The sequence below is a fragment of the Colobus angolensis genome, unplaced genomic scaffold (assembly GCF_000951035.1).
Source record: "Colobus angolensis palliatus isolate OR3802 unplaced genomic scaffold, Cang.pa_1.0 Scaffold189, whole genome shotgun sequence".
Taxonomy (NCBI): domain Eukaryota; kingdom Metazoa; phylum Chordata; class Mammalia; order Primates; family Cercopithecidae; genus Colobus; species Colobus angolensis.
In genome coordinates, this window is record NW_012115032.1 from 5377647 (window position 1) to 5400188 (window position 22542).

The 22542-nt window shown below is 37.0% G+C and overlaps 1 pseudogene across 1 annotated transcript; it reads right to left on the reverse strand.

Moving 5' to 3' along the window:
• Nucleotides 1-20068: 20068 nt before the first annotated feature.
• On the reverse strand, nucleotides 20069-21083 carry LOC105510494 (annotated as a pseudogene). Its single transcript, XR_001001567.1, has one exon. The product of XR_001001567.1 is annotated as a la-related protein 1B-like (transcript).
• Nucleotides 21084-22542: the final 1459 nt, after the last annotated feature.

Sequence of the window (22542 nt, forward strand, 5' to 3'; positions counted from 1 at the left end):
TACAATAGCATAGTTATAGTAATTCCATGTAAAATGAATATCCAATATCCCAGCAATTAAACAGTAAAAGATTTTTGGTAAACCTCATCTAAAAAGTAATCTTATATATCAAACTATTCTCAGAAAGATTACTTTTTAATTTTTTCCAAGGCCATTAATTTCAGGAGTCCATTTTCATATAAATTGTAGTTTTAACTAAATTCATTTTTACTTATAACTTAAATTGTTTATAGTCAGTTATAGGATATTCAACTGTAATTAATAGGAAGAGTCATAGTATACTTTTTGTGATATTGAAATAACTGATTTTCTGCTTGAATATAGAGCAGCCAGGGAGGTTTTTATGTTACGTTCAGAATAAAAAATGTGAATGTTATTGGTTGTAAATATGGCAACTTGAATATGTCACAGTGATTCAATTAAACTCCCAACTACAGCATTTTTTTCTTAAGCAATGACATATCAGTGAATGCCTTACATCCCTTTAGAATGAAAAAGAAAGAAATTAAAAAACTTCTCCCATTATAAAGAGAAAATTTGGCCAGTTGCTTTGGCTCGTGCCTGTAATCCCAGAACTTTGGGAAGCCAAGGCAGGCAGATCACTTGAGGTCAGGAGTTTGCGACCAGCCTGGCCACAGGGTGAAACCCTGTCTCTACCAAAAATACAAAAACTGGCTGGGTGTAATGGCGTGCACCTGTAGTTCCAGCTAATTGGGAGAATGAGGCAGGAGAATCCCTTGAACCAGGGAGGCAGAGGTTGCAGTGAGCCGAGATCGTGCCACTGCATTCTAGCCTAAGTGATAGAGGCAGACTCCATCTCAAACAAAAATAAGTAAAATAAATAAATAAACAAATAAACAAACAAATAAAAAGGAAATTTATTTTAAAGGCTTTACTTCCAACAATATTGCTCGACGCTAGAATTTCAGCCAGTGAGCACCACACACTGCTATTTAATAGGATAATTCAATATTTAAAGAAATAAAGACTTCTAGAATCTTCATTCTTTCTTATAACTCTTACATCAAGACAGAAAAACTAAAATTTATTATGTGGTATCATTCTGTGTAGCACTAAAATTTACTATGGCATTTTTGTGGTCTTCAGAATTATAGCTCATGGATAATAGTAATATGGAGTAATATGTACAAATGTCTAGTTAAACAGAAAAGCTAACACATGTATCTTCTTTTTTTCCCCGAATGTCACCACAAAGCACAGAGTATTGAAGAAGACAATAGCTAATGAGAAATTTCAACACAGTTGTTAAAGGATAAAACTAGAAGAAAGAATCCGTAACTCATCTAGAAGAGCAGAAAAAAATGAAATCTGAATTCTGGCTACCATGGATGCCCTGTGAATCAAGACAATTCATCCTGAAGAACTCCAGACAGGAGCAGGAATTATAGGATTCAAGTACTTCAGGAGGCAGGATGAGGTAGAACTGAAATAGGTTAATCCACGTAAAGATAACTAAAAAGTAAAAGTAATATGGACAGGAGACAGGGAAACACTGCTTAAAGACGGCAGTTCCCTGGCAAAGGCCCCGTCCTCAAGCCTGAAGACACAAAGCCCTGAATGAGGACAGACATTTCTGTTTTCGTGCTCCAAAAGTTGCCTTTTGGCCCAACATGCCCCCTATCCTGTATCCGTATAAACCCCGAACCCCAGACTCCAGAAGCAGACTAGCATGAGAAAAGCAGACGAATAGCAGAACAACACGGCAGAGAGAGAAGAGGAGGAACATCTGAACATCAAGAGGAGTTTGGGTTGCTGTGGTTGAAGAGAAGTTGGGCTGCTGGACAGCCTAGATCATCTTTCCACATCATCCCCACTTCCGGGTCCCCATCCATCCCACTGAGATCCACCTCCACCACTCAATAAAACCTCACACTTATCCTTAAAGCCCGTGTGTGACCAGATTCTTCCGGGATGCTGGACAAGAGTTTTGGATACAGAAAGCTGTTACATTTGCCCTCTGCCCCTTGCAAAAAGTCAGAGGGTTCATTGAGCTGGTTGACACTTAAAGTCCTCTGTGGATGGCGAGGTTAAGAGCATTGTAACATTGGAGTTGCAGGCACACACCCCTAGACACTACCACAGGGTGGGAGCACAAAAAGTTCACCCTGGCCTCTGCACCTGGCCTCTAGTATAATGTTTAGGTCAAGATGCTTCTAATATTCAGAGTGAAGAGAATACTTGTGTACTTAGCATATGATATTCTACTAAGTAGAAATATCTCCTTTTAGATCTTTTATTACTTACATTTAAAAAATTATATATCTCTATATATCTAAAATTATATATTTAAAATTATTCAATATTAAATCTAAAACATTGAACATATAAATCATATGTTAAAAGTAAAGTTAAAAGTCACGTCAATATATTGATTACATCAAAATTTAACAAGAGAATACCTTATCTTCTAAATCACCTATATGCCTTTATGTGGTGGCAACTAATAGCAGCCAATGTGCTAAATATTGTGTCTAGTCCTCTTTTTTTTAATTTTATACAGCTCTTTCTATATCTGTGCTTCTCTTTCATGCACACATAAATGTTAATGTTAATAATTGGTTTCATATGTTTGTAATTATAAATGGAGTTACATTTTCTATTTACTTCTGCAACTTCATTTTTTGCTGAACATTATGTAAGTGAAATTCATGCCTACTGTTATATAAGGTTTAATTCCAGACAGTTTATCTTCATTACTGTATAGTATATTATTCCTTCCCATTTTAGAATAACCAACAGTATTCATTCAAGTATTCTTGTATGGATCTCTTGTTACATATGTACAAGAACAAAAGTCCCTATTCACATGTACAGAACAGCGTTTTTCTTTTTTCTTTTCTTTTTTTTTTTAATACAAAAGTAGTCACCAAATTAGCCAAGATTTAGCTGCTTTCTATTTACATTGCTATTTTCACCATGAAAATGTTCTATACTAGAGTAAAAGAAAATGTGTTTCTTTTTATTATTATTATTATTATTATTATACATTAAGTTCTAGGGTACATGTGCATAACGTGCAGGTTTGTTACATATGTATACTTGTGCAATGTTGGTGTGCTGCACCCATCAACTCATCAGCCCCCATCAATTCATCATTTATATCAGGTATAACTCCCAATGCAATCCCTTCCCCCTTCTCCCCCATGATAGGCCCCGATGTGTGATGTTCCCCTTCCCGACTCCAAGTGATGTCATTGTTCAGTTCCCACCTATCAGTGAGAACATGCGGTGTTTGATTTTCTGTTCTTGTGATAGTTTGCTAAGAATGATGGTTTCCAGCTGCATCCATGTCCCTACAAAGGACTCAAACTCATCCTTTTTTATGGCTGCATAATATTCCATGGTGTATATGTGCCACAAGCAAAGGATATGAACAGGCATTTCTCAAAAGAAGACATTCATACAGCCAACAGACACATGAAAAAATGCTCATCATCACTGGCCATCAGAGAAATGCAAATCAAAACCACAATGAGATACCATCTCACGCCAGTTAGAATGGCAATCATTAAAAAGTCAGGAAACAACAGGTGCTGGAGAGGATGTGGAGAAATAGGAACACTTTTACACTGTTGGTGGGATTGTAAACTAGTTCAACCATTATGGAAAACAGTATGGCGATTCCTCAAGGATCTAGATCTAGATGTACCATATGACCCAGCCATCCCACTACTGGGTATATATCCAAAGGATTATAAATCATGCTGCTATAAAGACACAAGCACACGTATGTTTATTGTGGCACTATTCACAATAGCAAAGTCTTGGAATCAACCCAAATGTCCATGTGTGACAGACTGGATTCAGAACAGCGTTTTTCAATCTGTGAGTCACAAAACTTCAGTATCATGAAGGTATTTCAGAGGGTTATGCCCTATATTTGTGAGTGTAATGTTGTAGATTGGAACTGTAGAAGTGGAAAGTATGTCATAACTATTCTCATCATAGAGGTTACAGCCAACACTCTTACAACAAAAGACAGGTTAACAAGAGGAAAGTATAACAGACGTATTTAATCAAATTTTATGTGACACAGCGACCAGAATGAAGACCCAAAGACTTAGGGAAAACTGTCTCCTGTTATGCTTAGGTTCAATAAAGAATGGAGAGCCACGTAGAAATGTGTCAAAAAATGATCTACTGGTCATAGACTGATTGGCTAAACACAGCAAGGCCTGTCTCTTCAGATTCTTCTTGGTCTTTCTGTGTGGCAGTCCTTCTTTCCTTCTTCCTGGGAATAGGGCAAGAACCTTTTTGGAACGAGGGTTCTATGATAACGATCAGACAAAGTAGGTCAGAGAATTTCTTTATGGCCAGCTTCTACACAAAAAAGTAGAGGAAATTTAGAGTAATATTTTTTATCTTGTATGACCTGCCTTTGAGAAGAGGAATTCCAGATTTTATGGCCTGCCTCAAGAGAAAAAAACAAAGTAGGAGAGTGAAGGTCAAGAAAGGTCAGAAGGAAACTTTGTTTCTGAGGTCTTTCCAGTGTCCTTCAGCTCAAAGTACTCAGCATGCCAAAGTGCTGTACTTTGGGGTATTGTTTTCTCAGCCACAACAGAAAGAAACAGGAAGAATTAAACACAATGCATTAGTTTCATTGTTCGTCTCAAATCGTCAGGGTAAATATCGTTTCATTTAACTTTTGTTTATATACATATAAATATTGTAAGAAATGATTTTATTATTCTTTTGCTTATATGTGCATGGACACAAATATTTAAAACATGTATTTATAATGTTACAATATCAAATATCTTTCTTATTGTTAAGTCACCATTAAATTTTGTAAAAATTCTTCTCTAGTGCATATGTCCAGTGGTTGAATTGCAGAATAATCTATTATAAATATTTTTAGTTTACTAGAAAAGGCCACATTGTGGTCCAAACTAGTGACAACAACTTCTACCTTTTATACCAAAGGTGTTCAAAATTCTAGTTGTCTTCAAATCTTGACAACATTTGTTACTCTCAAACTTTTAAGTTTTATCAAATAGTGAAAATTGTTATTAGTTATTTTATTCTTATTTCACATATTTCCAATGATGATCATAAACATCTTTTTTCTGCCTATTGGATATTCAAGATTCTTCTTGAATTAATAACCTATTCATTTTTTTCTTATTCTTTTCCAAATTAGGTTGTTTAGGTTTTTCTTATTTTAGGCATCCTATTTATATTATGACAACTATCACTGTTTCAGTTTTATTTCTAATATCATTTATATTTAGATTGTTTATTCACTTTTATGCTGTGTTCAGATAAACAGACTGTCTTTTGTTTTAATATAGCTTTCTTAAGTACTTTTGTTGAAGATAGAGAAAATTCACCGGTGGATTGGGAAAATTCTATCTTTATATCAGGAGGCATTTATGATGTACCCTTTTAAGTCTGAACCTCCCCTGGTGACTTCTCAACTTCTGAGGGCTATTTATTTTTTACTGTTTTATTTTTTTTGTTGTTGTTATTTTAAAAATATGGAGTTAAAATGTAATTAAGTTCAATTTACAATGTATAATGAAAATTTTTGTATACTCAGTCACTCTTGAGCCATTAAAAGTTATCTTTCATATCAATCCTTGTTTAGTGTCTTATCAATTGGCCTTGAACCCCTTTTCCTATTTTAGAAGCAGAATTTGCTAAATAAAATCTTATGTTTCCCTGAGAACCAAGAATCTTGCAGTGTCAGATTGACGTTTGTTCACAGTGATGTTCTTCGAAGCATCCTTAGGATGTGCTTCACATGCTTTCAGGTGAACTGCGGATCAAATGGGTCACATATATCAAAAGTAGCTGGGCCACTAAACTAGCTAGGTGGCCTGGGGCAAGATTCTGCCAGTCTCTTTTTGAACCTTAGTGTCATCATCTGTAAAACGAGGCTGATCATTACTTTTCTAAAAGTGGAGATGTGTAAAGCCCTTAGCATCACATCTGCTACATAAGGAACACTAAACAAATAACAGCTACTCTTCTCATTTTTAAGCAAGATGAAATATATATCGATCCCAGGATATAACCTGTCCTGACTGGCCACTGCCCTTGGCCACCAGGAACTTCAGGTCTAATGTTTTACAGATAATTTTCAATTGACATGTAGCCTAGCTTAACTAAGTGACTAGAACAACATAAAAACTTCACAGAGACATTTTGCATTGAGCTTTTCTGAAGTTAGTATTTATTATAAAACTCTTGGTGGTTGAATTCGAAGATAGAAAGCACTTCTGTTTCAATAAGGATGCAGGGAGCTTGCACCTGGTGCTCCCTTGGATTTCCCAATTATTTTCTGCACTTTTATTTTTCTCTGGTTATATATTAAGACTTATGTAAGAATGCTCCGTACAACTGGTGTGACCTTTAAAATATTCAAACTTACAAAATTTATGGCAATGAGATGGGATATTTTAAACTATTCCTGACAACAAAATGCAAATACCAATGTCTAAGACATGGTTTCAGAGAAATAAAAGTGAGGGAGAGAGAGATCATTGTCTTCAGGTTGACTTACTGGCCATTTCTGGACTTAAGCTGCACAAGTACTGCATCCCCTGGCAGGCAGAAAACTGAGACCTAAAATTCATAGATCTAAATTTGGATGAACATCTAAATGTGTTATATTACATAAATATGTATGTGAGTGTGTGTGTATGTATATGTGTATACACATATGTGTGTGTGTGTAAATATATGTATGCCTTAAAAAAATAAGTCCATGAATAATGCAATGTCATGTGTGTGTGTGCATGTATGTGACTGGGTTTGAGTGTGGTTGTGTTTGTCATTTTTTTTGGTATTTTTTTTAAAGTATGTTCTGGTACAACTGATGCTGACAGATAAGCAGCTGGAGGTTGCTAGAGCTGAAAAATTACTTGCTGTATATTACTAAGACTTCCACTAATTCTATGATTCTTACCCTGTAATGATTGATGCTCTCACAATAAAGTATTCTAATTGTTTGAGTTCCTTATGTGACTTTATTCTTAGAGAGAAACAAGATCTGTAGGAAGCTGCTATAAACTTCAGGCCTCTGAATGGAGCTAAATAATATGAGAAATTTCAGGATTATACCAAGAAAGATAGCAATAAGAAAAAAAAAAAATTGTGAAAAATCTGAAGACGGTTTAACTCATTGGAAGTCTTCATAAGCTCAATTCAAATATTTTAAAAAGGAGGAAATACATGGAATAGCTACTAAAATTTTCACAGATCACTATGAGAAATTAGATTGTCTAGCTGTTCTACCAACTACTTTGTCTGGAAAATGACAATGAAAAATTCTCTTAATTTATCTAATACTTAACATTTAAAAATATATATATTATTACAGAGAATTATAGTCTATAATCCTGTAAGAGTCAGTGCCAATTAACATAGGAGAGGATTAGGACTCTGCATGACAAAAGGTTAAATGTCTCTTAGTAAATCCCAGTAGGAGACTCAAGGTAATTTACCCAAGAATGGATAAAAGGGCCTGAATCTGATAAATAAATTTATTAGGATTGCTGGTCATTGATGGTCTTAGTCTGTTTTGTAGTATTATCACAAAATATCACAGACTGAGTAGTTTATAAAGAACAGAAACTTATTTTCTTACAGTCTGGAGTCTGAGAAGTCCAAGATCAAAGCACCAGTATCTAGTGTGGATCTTCTCACTACATTGTCTTACTAGGATATGGTGATGCAATTATAAGAGACTTGCAGGTGAAAGTAAGGTTCAAGTAGAAATTTATGAATAAAAGTTTTTATTGTTGTTGCCTCCTAATTGCCAGAATGTATTATTGGAATATATGTATTGTCTGAATGGGAAAGTTTTAACTTACCCAAAATACAGGAAAAGGAAAGTTATATAAACCTGTTCTTCATCTGTTTTAATTGGGCAATACATAGTGAATCATTTATAATCATCTAAATGTATGCAAGTGCTTAATTTAAAACAATATAAGATTCATAAGAAATATAAATATTTAAATTAACAAAAGGTCTGTTTTATATATAAGTATATTAGAACCCTAAAATCACTTGTTTAATAATTCTTTATGTATCATAGATAAAGGATTATTTCTGAAAGTCAACTGGTACAATGGTTCCACCAAAAGTATCAGCTATACCCTATATAGTAGAAATTGAAGACATGCCACAAAATGATTAAGATTTTCATGCCTTTATTGGCTTGGTATTTGTCTTCTTTTTCAACTCTAGTTAGAGGAGAGATAAAGCCAATTTGTATTTACTTGGGATGGGCTCCAAATGCATTCACTGTGTTCCTACAATAATATTTAATTTATCCTGTTAATTACCAAAAATTAGTGAAAATAAGTACATATAGATTTGATTAGGTGGGAAAGTACTATTATTTCTTATATAATGTTGATAACTGAATCTGAAGACCAAGTCATAATTACAAATACTTATCAATTCTATGACCCTCAGAGTACAGCTAATTAACCCAGATATGGAAAAGCTCAGAAAAAAATGATAAAATTTCTTGTCATCACTTCAGCAAGGGTCATAAAGGCATTACTCAGACAGCCAAAGTTAAGTTACCCTCTAAGTCAGCTCCAAAATCAATCAAGGGGTGCACTGATTGATTGGATTATTTAGTTTTTCATGCCACATTTTAAAATATTGCTAGAATCTATTCACAAAATTAAAAGGAAAACAGTCAAATTTGATTATCTTTTCTCTAAAAGCAAGCTTTCTTAGAGTTTCAAAAACACACAACCCAACATTAGCACTTCCCATGCTCAAATAATTTTAGAAGTGTCTGAAACATATGGCCGCCACACAAAAACTTCTTACTCTTAGCGAGTGTAAACCACTGGGATTTGGGACAAGTTTTTTGTTGTCACTTCAAAGTATATGTCATTTAAAAAACGTTTGACATCTTGTTATTGGGTTTTTTAAGTAACTGTTTCTATTAGATAGGAATACAAAATTGCTTTAAGACCAAAATACCCAGTGTATTAAAATATGTACTGTGATCCAACTCATCAAAGTATTGCATGTCTTAGTGTATGGAGAGGATACATATATATATATATATATATATATATATATATATATATATATTGTTTTTTCAGAAGGGTAACTGCTGAGGTAAAAAAAAAAAAAAAATACTAAAATACTCAGAAAGTAAAAACTAATGTCAGTTTAGAGGCAATGTGATAACACGTATACTGCGTCTGATAGTTCCAATGTCAATCAAGGATTCCCACAAGAAGCTTTCTGCCATACTTAAATTGTAGATAACTACAGCCCAGATGATATTGTACTGGGAAATTCGACATTTGTGGATATAAATTATATGTTCAGTTTGTAACTATGAAATAAACATAACAAAATGTTTAGTAGCTGTCTGCAAATGGAAGCCCATTAAACCTAAATAAGGATTTACCTGGGAGAGAGTAAGTATGACTTAAATACAAGGCTCATGATGAAAACTAGTCAATACAACCATGTAGTATAAAAGGTCACATGGCTGGGCCCCAAAAGGTACTGAGATTTCAGATTTAACTAAAATTTGACCCTTGACTTACACCATGGCCTAGGACAACATTTAATATACGGGTAATGACTGCTTTTGTTAGGAAGTCCTACAAAATTCTATTGTAATCAAAAATGACTTCTTTCATAGTAATTTTATTTTAATAATGTAACTAATATTTGGTGTAATACTATCGTAATTGGTAAGAATAATTTGACTTATTTACCCATACCTCATTTCATGATGCAAAAATAATAGCTAACAGTTTTCCATGAGCATTTTGTTCTATAAATATTGCAATAGATGCATGAGAAGAAATGATCACAAGTAATTTCAATTAAAAAGTGTTGGTAGATCATCAGGTGGTTGACTTTATAGGATAGAGTTAATTTACAAATGAACTGATAAATTCCATCTTTATCTTGTGAGATGCCAGGGTATATGGTTTTGGCTGTTGGCCAAGATAAAGTCAGTGGAATTCAGAACATGTTACATAAAGTACAAAGTTTACCTTACTACTGCAAGAGTTCATTGATAGTTTTGAAGGGCATAACAGATTAACCAGCCTGATATGACTAGTAAGCCAGCAATTAGACTAGGAACATGTGTTAGGATCTCCTGAAGTTAAGATTCATGACACAGACGGTGATTTACATTAGAAACAAAACATGTCTTTATGTACACAAAAGGACTGTGGAAATTTTACTCCTGAAAGACTCTCAGAATCCTTGTGCTTGCCTATGCTGTATCTTTGTCTGCACCATACATTAGCCTTTAAATAAAAGCCTTACAAGAGTATGATTTGTGCATTTTTGTGAGGTATTTTAATATCTAAACTTGTAAAATATTCTCAGTTCTTATTTTAATCAAAACTGTAGCCCCAAACATTAGTGGTTTTGGTTGGGAAACATATTAAATGTCTATTAAAAGGATTAATAAATCCTTTCTAGAAGTATGCAATTGCAATAGACATTGGTCTTCATAAAGCCACTTTCTCTCTATCTAGGACATTTTTTTAAGATCATAACCATGTCATTTCAGAACTTTCAGTGTTATTTGTCCCACATATAAACTTTCTTTGGGATAGAAACAATCAGGAGCAGATTCAACTTCAAAGATAACAGTGGAGGGTAACTATGGTGGACCAATGGCCCAACAAAGACATCTATGTCATAAACAACAATAAATTTGTTAGCTCACATAACAAAAATAACTTTGCAGATGAAATTAAATTAAGATCCTTGAGATTCATGGAGAGATTATTCTGTATTGTGCAGGTGGGCCCAGTGTAATAAAACAAAAGATCCTTATAAGAAAGAGTCAAAAGTGTCAAACTGAGGAAAAGGAGATGTGCCAATGAAACAAGAGATTGGAGTAAAGTAATTTGAAGAAAAAGAAAGGCGGTCATGAAGCAAGAAATCTGGGCAACTTTTAGAAGCTAGAAAAGGCAAGGAAACAGATTCTTCCCTGAAGCTTCCCAAATAAATGCAATACTACAGATACCTTGATTTGGTCCCTTCATATTCATTCTGGAAGTCTTACCTCCAGGACTGTAAGATAATAGATATATAATTCTAAGTCACTAAATTGGTGTAAATTTGCTACAGAAGCAAAAGAAAATGAATACAGTAATCAACTTGGTTTATTATCAAATTATATACTATTGATTTTTCTTTTTAATTTTTCATGAATTTCCAGGAAGATATTTGTTCAAAATTTAAAACAGTATCACCCCATTGAAAATGTAGGTCTCTTCCCCACATAATCATCAGAATAGAATCACAAAACAAAACAAATGTTTTGATTAATGAGAGGTTATACAGAGAAAAGAAGGGGCTGAGATAGAAAGTCAAATGTGAAGGTCATTCAAGATTCCTGCTACTGAAAGTTTTTCATTATTCTAAGAAAGAAATAATGGAAAGTGGGAGATTTTATGCATGACAATATGGCACTGATACAACCCAGAAACAGTGTTTTGGTATTAAGGACATTTGTAGACAGATGGGAGTGACTTCTTTTTTTGAGGGTCAACTGTTTATTGGGCAATGTTTGTCTTTCATTTATTTAATAGATGTTATATTTTAAGGTAGGACAGGGTAATTTTTCCCGTAGTATTCCTTTTTCTTACAATTTTGGCAATGGGTTTTTTTCTAGTTTAGACACAATCATTTCCTTAACCATGGTTTAACTAATTGCTTAATCTTAAGAGTTATTAATTTGGTATGCATTTTTTTTCCTTGGTCAAAATGTCTTCCATGTGCCCAGCAAGCTCTTGTAATTCAGGAAAGGGAGGATGTCTGCTATCTTATCTTTTGTTTCTTTTTTTTTTTTTTCCAGGGAGGAAAATTCTTTATTTTGCTTCAGAATCAGTAGCATATAATGAAAATCTGTCACTTTATTTTATTTTATTTTTTTTATTATACTTTAAGTTCTAGGGTACATGTGCATAACGTGCAGGTTTGTTACATATGTATACTTGTGCCATGTTGGTGTGCTGCACCCATCAACTCGTCAGCACCCATCAATTCATCATTTATATCAGGTATAACTCCCCAATGCAATCCCTCCCCCCTCCTCCCTCCCCATGATAAGCCCAGTGTGTGATGTTCCCCTTCCCGAGTCCAAGTGACATGAAAAAATGCTCATCATCACTCGCCATCAGAGAAATGCAAATCAAAACCACAATGAGATACCATCTCACACCAGTTAGAATGGCCATCATTAAAAAATCAGGAAACAACAAGTGTTGGAGAGGATGTGGAGAAATAGGAACACTTTTACACTGTTGGTGGGATTGTAAACTAGTTCAACCATTATGGAAAACAGTATGGCGATTCCTCAAGGATCTAGAACTAGATGTACCATATGACCCAGCCATCCCACTACTGGGTATATACCCAAAGGATTATAAATTATTCTACTACAAAGACACATGCACACGTATGTTTATTGCGGCACTATTCACAATAGCAAAGACTTGGAATCAACCCAAATGTCCATCTGTGACAGACTGGATTAAGAAAATGTGGCACATATACACCATGGAATACTATGCAGCCATAAAAAAGGATGAGTTTGCGTCCTTTGTAGGGACATGGATGCAGCTGGAAACCATCATTCTTAGCAAACTATCACAAGAAGAGAAAACCAAACACCGCATGTTCTCACTCATAGGTGGGAACTGAACAATGAGATCACTTATCTTTTGTTTCTAACAGAAGGTTTGAAATCATCGACAATGAAAGTAGATACGTTTTTAATGGTATTTTTACATTCATTCAGAGTAGCGTATTCCCTGAATGTGCTAGTTAAGTCATCTTTGAAATGAATGCTTTTTAGTCTGTTTATCAGACTGAAATTTTTGATGATTCAGTTTGAGAGAAAGACATCAGACATAACTGCTAAGATGAATTGTCTTATTCTTGGACTCATTTAGTATCCATTCATGGTCAAATTTCAATCATATACATGATAGCATTTTGAAAATCAACCCTTTCTGCTCTTTTCTAATCAAGTTTTCACATCGTCAGGACCTACAAGGATACAAACTAATTGATGGAGATTAGAGAATCGAAAGTAAGAGTTGAAAAAGCAACCCTAAATCCTTCAGTGAACTTTGAACCTTTCCTTATAACAACTAAATTATGCAAATGTGACAGTACACAAGATTTTAAGTGAAAACAAAACAGAGAATTTGGTCATTATTATTAACTACACTATAAGATATTATTTTAATATCCAAGGAATGGGGTATATTTAGAACAGGCCAGTGCATGAAAGAGAAAAGGGGATGGTTCAGATGCTAGAGACAGAGAAGAGAGAGCAGAGAGGAAAGGAGGAAGTTGAAGTAAGGAGAAGCGGGACGCCCATCTAGAGTTGGATCAGCATAGGGAGAGAAGAATTTTATAAACTATTTCTGAAATCATCCAAAACTGAACACTTTTTGTTAAGCCTTTATGAAGACATCATTTATTTCTCCTTTTGTGACCTTGGTATTAACTTCTTAATAGCTTTGTTTCATTGCTCAGGGATGTTATAGAGGAAATGAGGGGTAGGGTCAAGAATATCAGTGCCTAATTATTTGTATTCTGTGCATTCTTTTCATCTGAATACTAGCAATTACTAGTGTTTCAATAAATCTCAGCAATGTATTGCCAACTGAACTAAATAATCAAAAGTTTGACAAGATTCTACTAAGGAAAATTTAGAACTTCGGTGGCCACTATCGATAATTTAAGGCAGATTATATAACTAATCTGTATGGTCCATTAGAATAAAGATTTCAAAGATCACCAAAGATTTCTTTTTTTTTTTTTTTGGAGACGGAGTCTAGCTCTGTCGCCCAGGCTGGAGTGCAGTGGCGCGATCTCGGCTCACTGCAAGCTCTGCCTCTCGGGTTTACGCCATTCTCCTGCCTCAGCCTCCCGAGTAGCTGGGACTACAGGCGCCCGCCATCTCGCCCGGCTAGTTTTTGTATTTTTTAGTAGAGACGGGGTTTCACCGTGTAGCTCAGGATGGTCTCGATCTCCTGACCTCGTGATCCACCCATCTCGGCCTCCCAAAGTGCTGGGAGATCACCAAAGATTTAAAGATCAATGTATTTGGATTGTGATGAAGATACCATTGAAGAGCAGGAAAATACAAAAATTATTATCCTAGGAACTCATGAGTAAAACTAATGAAAATGTGGAAAATCTAACACCAAACTTAAATTCTCACAATTTTAAAAAAATATTTGGTGCTTCAATTTTAGGATTTCTCCAGAGAAAGATTATGAAACATAGAAGAAAATATCTCACATTATGTTAGCATATTTCTTAAATCAAAGTTTAGTACGCAAGTTGTAACTTTCAGTCTATTAAGAAGGTGTATGCTTAGATGACTTTTCATTATTTTAAAAGCTTAAACACACTGCAAATGAATAAAGACTTACAACCTATTAAAGTATTCATGTTTCACCAAAAAAACAAGAAATATTTTCATAAAATATTATTTAAAATACTTTCCCCATTTTAACATAGTGTGAATACAGCATTACAAAAATATTAAGTACTTAAGAATGATACTCTGCCAATCCCTATATCATAAATAAACTCTATATTCTTTTAAATTTTCATTAAATTCGGGAATATGAAGATTAATAAGGAAGAAAACTGAGTTTCTTTGTTCAGAATCTTTACTACATAGTGAATGTCCAAGATTTAATTCACAATTAAAATCTAAACACCATAATTAAGAAGCAGTGGGAATTTTAAGTATATAGAGCCTTTGAATCCATCAGAGTTAGGTAAGAAAATCTGTCCTCACACACAGAATTTCCATGATATTGCACATGTTATATTATCTACTCTGTTTCCTTATTTTTAAAATGAGAATGGCCATAAATATCACATGGATCAGTTGGGAAAATAAAATAAAATATAAAATACAAAACATCTCATGATAAAATTGAAAAATTGTTGAAGCTTTTAAAAATATCTTCATTCTTTTCAAAAACATGAAGTAATTATATTAAATAAAATGTTAAATTTATATAGCATTTATATTTGTAAGTAGCTAAACTGTTGTTAAGGGCAGAATAGTCTGCTCAACTAGCAACTCTTTAGTAATATGCTTGTTCTACAAATCTTCAAGACATAAATTTAATTCATTTTAAATTTTAAGTATATTCCCCAAACAATTTTTATTATACTTTTAATGTTTAAAGTATTTCTGATTTTAAAAGAGAAATTATTCAGATCTATTATTAATTAACTCAAAACAAGGTTCATCTTTTGATTCAACAGGTTGGAAACAATCTTTTTGTAGGATCTGTGAAAGGACATTTGGGAGCCAACTGAAGTCTATAGGGAAAACCAGAGTATCTCACACACACATACAAAAAAAAAAAAGAGAGAAGGAAGCTATTTGTGAAAATACTCTGCGATGCATGGGTTCATCTCACAGAGTTAAACATCTCTGTTGATTCAGCAGGTTAGAATTTTTTTTTTTTTTTTTTTAAGAACTTCCACAGGGTTATTTGGGAGCCCATTGAAGCCTATAGGGAAAAACTGAATATCCTGCTATGAAAACTAAACACAAGCTATCTGTGAAAATGCTTTGTGATGCGTAGATTCATCTCACAGAGTTAAACCTTTCTTTTGATTCAGCTGTTTAGAAGCACACTTTCTGTAGAATCTGCACAGGAACATTTGGGAGTCCATTTTGAGGCCTATAGTGAAAAACCGATATGCTGCAATAAAAACTAAAATGAAGTTATATGTGAAAACTCTTTGCACTATGAAAATTAATCTCACAGAGTTTAACCTTTCTTTTGATTTATCAGGTTGGAAGCACGTTTTTTGTAGAATCTGCACAGGGTTATTTGGGAACCCATTGAGACCTATAGTGAAAAACCGAATAATCCATGATAAAAACTAGAAAGAAGCTATATGTGAAAATCCTTTGCAATGTGTGGATTCATTTCACAGAGTTAACCCTTTCTTTTGATTCAGCAGATTGGAAACACTCTTTTTGTAGAATCTCTCCAGGGACATTTGGGAGCCCATTAAGACATATAGTGAAAAAACCAATATCCTGTGATAAAAAACAGAAAGAAACAGACTTTGAAAATGCTTTGTGATGTGTAGATTCCTGAAGAGTTAAGCCTTCCTTTCATTTCAGTAGGTTGGAAACACTCTGTAGAATCTGCACAGGTACATTTGGGAGCCCACTGAGGCCTGTAGTAAAAAAAACGAATGGCCTGTGATAAAAACTAAACAAAAGCTATCTGTGAAAACCGTTTTTGATATGTGGATTCATCCCACAAAGATAAACCTTTCTTTTGTTTCAGTAAATTGGAAAGACTTTTTTTGTGGACTTTGCGAAGGTATGTTTGGGAGGCCATTGAGGCCTATATTGAAAAACCAAATATCCCGTGATAAACACTAGAAAGAAGCGATCTGTGAAAATACTTGTGATATGTAGAGTCATCTCACAGAGTTAAACCTTTCTTTTGATTCAGCAGGTTGGAAACAAACTTTCTGTAGAATCTGCACAGTGACATTTGGGAGCCATTGAGGTCTATAGTGAAAAACCGATATTCCACAATAAAAACTAGAAAGAAGCTATCTGTGAAAATGCTTTAAGATGAGTGGATTCATCTCACAGAGTTAAACCTTTCTTTTGATTCAGCAGGTTGGAAACAGTTTTATTGTAGAAATTGTGCAGAGTTATTTGGGAGCCCATTGAGACCTATAGTGAAAAACAGAATAACCCACAATAAAAACTAAACACTGTTGCGGGGAGTCAGGGACCCTGAATGGAGGGACCGGCTGAAACCGTGGCAGAAGAACATAAATTGTGAAGATTTCATGAACATTTATTAGTTCCCCAAATTAATACTTTTATAATTTCTTACACCTGTCTTTATTGTAATCTCTGAACATAAATTGCAAAGATTTCATGGACACTTATCACTTCCCCAATGAATATCCTTGTGATTTCCTATGCCTGTCTTTATGTAATCTCTTAATCCTATCATCTTCTTTGTAAGCTGAGGAGGATGAATGTCACCTCAGGACCCTGTGATTGTATCAACTGAACAAATTGTTTGTAGAGCATGTGTGTTTGAACAGTATGAAATCTGGGCATCTTAAAAAAAGAACAGGATAACAGCGATGTTCAGGGAACAAGAGAAGTAATCTTGAACTGGCCGCCGGTGAGCTGGATGGAACAGAGCTATATTCCTCCTCTTTCATAAGCAAATTGGAGAAATATCACTGAATTATTTTTCTCAGCAAGGAACATCCCTGAGAAAGAGAATGTGCCCTGAAGGTAAGCTTATATATGGCCCCTTTGTAAGGCATCCCATCTTTTGTGGTCAAAGCCAAAGGGATGAAATAAGCACCAGTCTCCTACAGTGCTCCCAGGCTTATCAGATGAACAAAAATTCCTACCTAACAAATTGTGGTCAGATAGGCTATCTGCTCTCAAACCCTGTTTCCTGATAAGATGTTATCAACGACAATGCATGCCAGAAACTTCATTAGCAATTTTAATTTCACCTCATCTGGTGGTCCTGTGAGCTCACCCTGCCTCCGTTTGCTTTGTTATATTTTATTACCTTGTGAAGTATGTGGTCTCTGTGACCCACACCTTATTTGTGCACTCCCTCATCTTTTGAAAATTGCCAATAAAAACTTGCTGGTTTTACAGCTCAGGGAACATTATGGATCCTGCTGACATGTGATGTCTCCCCCAGACACCCAGTTTTAAATTTCTCTCTCTTGTGCTCTTTCCCTTTATTTCTCAACCAAGCCGAGACACTTAGGAAATAGAAAAGAACCCATGTTAAACATCGGGAGAGGGTTCTCCCGATAAAGCACAAGCTATCCGTGAAAAAGCTTTGCAATGTGTGGATTCAGCTTACAGAGATAAACCTTTCTTTTGGTTCAGCAAGTTGGAAACTCTTTCTTTGTAGAATCTGTCAAGGTACCTTAGTGAGCCCATTGAGGCCTATATTGAAAAACCAAATATCCCATGATAAAAACTGGAGAGAAGTTATTTGCAAAAACCCTTTGCCAAATGTGGATTCATCTCACAGAGTTAAACCTTTCTTTTGATTCCACATGTTGGAAACACATATTTTGTATAACCTGTGAAGGGACATTTGGGAGCCCATTGTTGCCTCTAGTTAAAAACAATTATCCTGCCATAAAAACAAGAAAGAAGCTATCTGTGAAAAAGCTTTGCTACGTGTGGATTCATCTCACAGAGATAAACTTTTGTTTCAGTAAATTGGACACTTTTTTTTTGTACAATCTGCACAGGGTTATTTGGGAGCCCATTGAGGCATATAGTGAAAAAATAAATATCCCACAATAAAAACTAGAAAGAAGCTATCTGTGAAAACGCTTTGCAAGGTGTGGATTCATCTCACAGAGCTAAACTTTTCTTTTGATTCAGCAGGTTGGAAAAGCTTTCTTTGTAGAATCTGCACAGGGATATTTGGGAGCCCATTGAGGCCTAGAGTGAAACACCAATATCCCGCAATAAAAACTAGAAAAAAGCTGTGAAAATGCTTTGCGATGTCCAGATTCAACTCAGACATTGAAACCTTTCATTTACTTTAGAAGGCTGTAAACAGTTTTTTATTTGTTTGTTTTTTGTAGAATCTGTATGCACAGGGTTATTTGGTAGCCACTGAGACCTGTAGTGAAAAACTGATATTTGGGAGCCGCGGTGGCTCAGGCCGGTTGCCCTGGCACTCGGGGAGGCAAGGCTACACGTTCGAGGTCAACCTGGTCAACATTGATTGAGAAAAAAAAAAGAAAAACTGATATTCTGCAATGAAAACTAGAAATGAGCTTTCAGTGAAAATGCTTTATGATGTGTAGATTAATCTAACAGAATTAAACATTTTTTTTTATTCAAAAAGTTGTAAACACTTTTTTTATAGAATCTGCACTGGGTTATTTCAGAGCCAATTGAAGCCTATAGTGAAAAGCCGAATATCCTGCAATAAAAACTAGAAAGAATCTATATGTGAAAACGCTTTGTAATGTGTGGGTTCATCTCATAGAGTTAAAGCTTTTTTTTTTTGATTCAGCAGTTTGGGAAATGGATTCATCTCATAGAGTTAAAGCTTTCTTTTGATTCAGCAGTTTGGGAAAACTCTTTCTGTAGAATTTGTGCAGGGACATTTGGGAGCCCACTGAGACCCTTAGTGAAATACCCATATCCTGCGATAAAAACTAGTAATAAGCTGTCTGTGAAAACACTTTGCAATGTTTGAATTCACCTCACAGAATTAAAATTTTGTTTGGATTTATCAGGTTGGAAACGCTCTTTCTGTAGAATCTGAGTAGAGATATTTTGGAGCCCATTGAGGCCTATAGTGAAAAATCAATATCCTTTGATAAAAACTAGGAAGAAGTTATCTGAGAAAATGCTTTGCAATGTGTAGATTCATCTCACAGAGTTAAACCTTTCTTTTGATTCAGCAGGTTGGAAAGACTTCTTTTTTTTTCCCCCCCCATAGTAACTTGTTTTTATCTGTTTATATGAGAAAGGGTGTTCTTAGTATTTTCACCCTTATGGCTGTGTGTTTGGTTTCATGTTTTCTAACCATAGATCCTGTTCCTAAAATTATAAGCCATCATTGATAACTTTAGCAAGTTCAGACATAATTTTTGCCTGAGACGTGTTTGCCTCTTCAATCTCCTCCAGGATGTTCTTTCACATAACGTGGTTTCTGAATTACAATCAAAATTTTGTTTAAGTCTTGGTCATCAATTTCATAATCTGAATCATTATCAGACCAATCAGTTAATGTGTTTTTTCATCCTATTTATTCAATATCTTCATCAAACAACAAATCAAGTTCTTCTTGTTCTGTTTCTTCTGAAGAACATAGTTGATTTAATGATCCTTCAGGCACAGAGACTGATTCCCTCAATTTTACTGGGGCTGGCTGATGTCTCTTTTTTACTTCTATCCAAGGTTCTGAGTCCAAGTTAGGCAAACTGGCAGACAAACCTCTAGATGTTGTTTGAAGAATACTTGTTTCACTATTTTTCTTTGGGTTCAATGGGCTTCCAGTTCTTGGAGAATTGGGGGCAGACGTGAGCAAAAGACTTGGCCTGGTACACTCCGGACAATCAATCAGTTGAGAGAAATCTGTTCGTGGCACATTGCATGGAGGAGGGCCTGGAATTGGCCATTTTTCTGGTTCTATCTTTTTTTCTCATTCACAATTTCTACTTCTATGCTATCCTTCAGTGCCTCTAAGAGATGAGATAAGGTTTGTAGTGAGAGCCTGAACACGTTGAAAACCAGCAATCAGGTAAATAGGCAAGAAACCTTGTTCATCCATCTTTCCTTAAAGAAAGTAGTCTCGTTCGAAATTTTCTACATTGAAGTAAGTTTCAATTTGACACTTAATATACTCTTTAAGCAATGCTTCTTCCACAGGATACACCTGTACACTTGTAACATCATCACAGCAATACATCATACTGGTATTAAGTTCTGTTTGAAATGGTTGATCAGTCCTTTCACCATGTTCTTGAAAACCAAATAAATAAAGTTCAATCGAGGATTTCCTCTGCCTCCTCCTCTTCCCCATCCTCAGTCTCTTCCTGGGCCTCTAAAGGAACCTCGGATATTACCACCCTCACTTCTCACATTGGAAACTTCATCTTGATCATCTCTTTTTTCTCTATCTCGCCTCTAACTTCGTGTATCTTTTCTTCTATTGTTATGTGTTGGTTTACTTGCTTCAGGTTGACAGGATCCAGGTCTTTCTTGACTCTGGTCTTACATCATCTGAGTGGTACCCACTTGTGCTTATTAGTTCTCTTTCGTTGATTACTGGACTGACTCATCCTCACTGACATTTTCACCAGGACCATTTAATTTTGTTTTCTGGTTTTGTTTGCTCTTTTAATTTCTCTTTTCAACCTTCTCTTCTTTTTCTTTTCTATTTTGTGTTTTTTTATTTCCTTGGCTGAGGGCGCTCTGACATCCAGTGTTCACTAATTCACTTGGTGTTGGCCAATTCTCCATATCGTTGAAATCACTAGCCTTTTTGAATTTGTCTTGAGTTTTCCTGCTTTTATAATTTTGAGGGAACCGAACTCTGCCACCAGGGTTTTCAGCGCTGGCGGCGGCGGACCTGTCCTGGCTGGGGACAGGTGCTGGGTAGGCTTTTTGTTCCACGGATTTTCCTTCTGCGGCAGCGAAGGCAGCTGCCGCTTCTCCTTAGGGTCAGCTGCCGCCTCCTCCCGGGCGTCTTGGCCAACGGATCCGCAGCAACGGCGGCAAATGGCGGCGACCGCGGTGACGGTTCCCCGCTGAAGGGGCCCCGGGCCCATGCGCCTTGTGCGCCAGATGCAGCGCCAGGGGCCTCACAGGGACAGCCGCCTGGGGTACGCTGCGTGCCGGCACCACATCAGACGACTGCTCTCCCCGCGCCCCCGCGCTGGTGGTGGCCGCAGCCTTCTCCTCCCTGGCTGGCTCTTTGCCCTCACGTTCGGCCCCGGGCTGATGCTCCGCCTGCCGGTTCGCCTTGGACAACAGCAACCGGCTCTCAGCAGTCACCGCTGGCGCATCCTCCCGAGAATGAGCTGCGGGCACCTGGGCTTAAGCAGATATCGGGTTCCTCTGCCCCAGTTGCCCTAGTTGGGATGGCCCCGAGGCCAGGAAGCCCGACTGCCCGTCTCTCCGCCAGGGCACCGACCGGCTCTGGCTGGTGGCAGAGAACCCAAGAGAGACCGCCACCGTTGCCGCCGCCAGCCTGGGCCGCGCAGCGTCCGACCTGCCACCCCTCCCGGCACCGAATCCAGCGCTAATCGCTCGCCTGTCCCATCCTCTCCAAAGCTCACACCCCGCCGGAGACACCACGCGCCGAGAACCGCGACCCCTCACCTGGCGCCCGCAGCAGATGAGAGGTAGCACGCAGGCGCGGAGGACCTTTACTGGAGCCAGAGAGGCTGGAGCACGCAGAACACGTAACTGGCCGCGGGGGCGTGGACGCCGAGGAAGGGCGGCCTCAGGGGACTGGAAGGAGCCTCCCTGAGGAGATTGATATGGCTACTCACTGGCTCCTGCTCTCGCCTGGCCTCCCGCCGGAGTTGACGGATTCGCCCACCCAGGTGCCCACCGGCCCGCCGGGCGGAGGGCCTGCCCCATCCGAGCGGCCCTCCCAGGGCGAGGAAGGACAAAGGGGATGACTCCCGACTCCAGGGCAGAGGCCACCCCCACTGCGGGCTCAGGGGTGGGGCATACACCAGGCCTCTGTGGCTGGCTGCGGGCTCCTGCCCTGCCCCCAGGGCAACAGCAGCCAAGGGCCTGGGCAGCCCACACACATGGTACCTGGAGAACCAATCGCTCAATTTGCCTTTAGGCCCTAAAGCCAGGTTTCACCTAGGCTAAGGGAGCGGGACACGGAGTCGACCCTTGTCCTGAGGGGCTGCCAAGTGAATTGTGCTCCCTGCCACCCCACACCACCCACCCCAATCCCCATGCTCCCACTCTCCACCCCAACACCCACGCCCCCA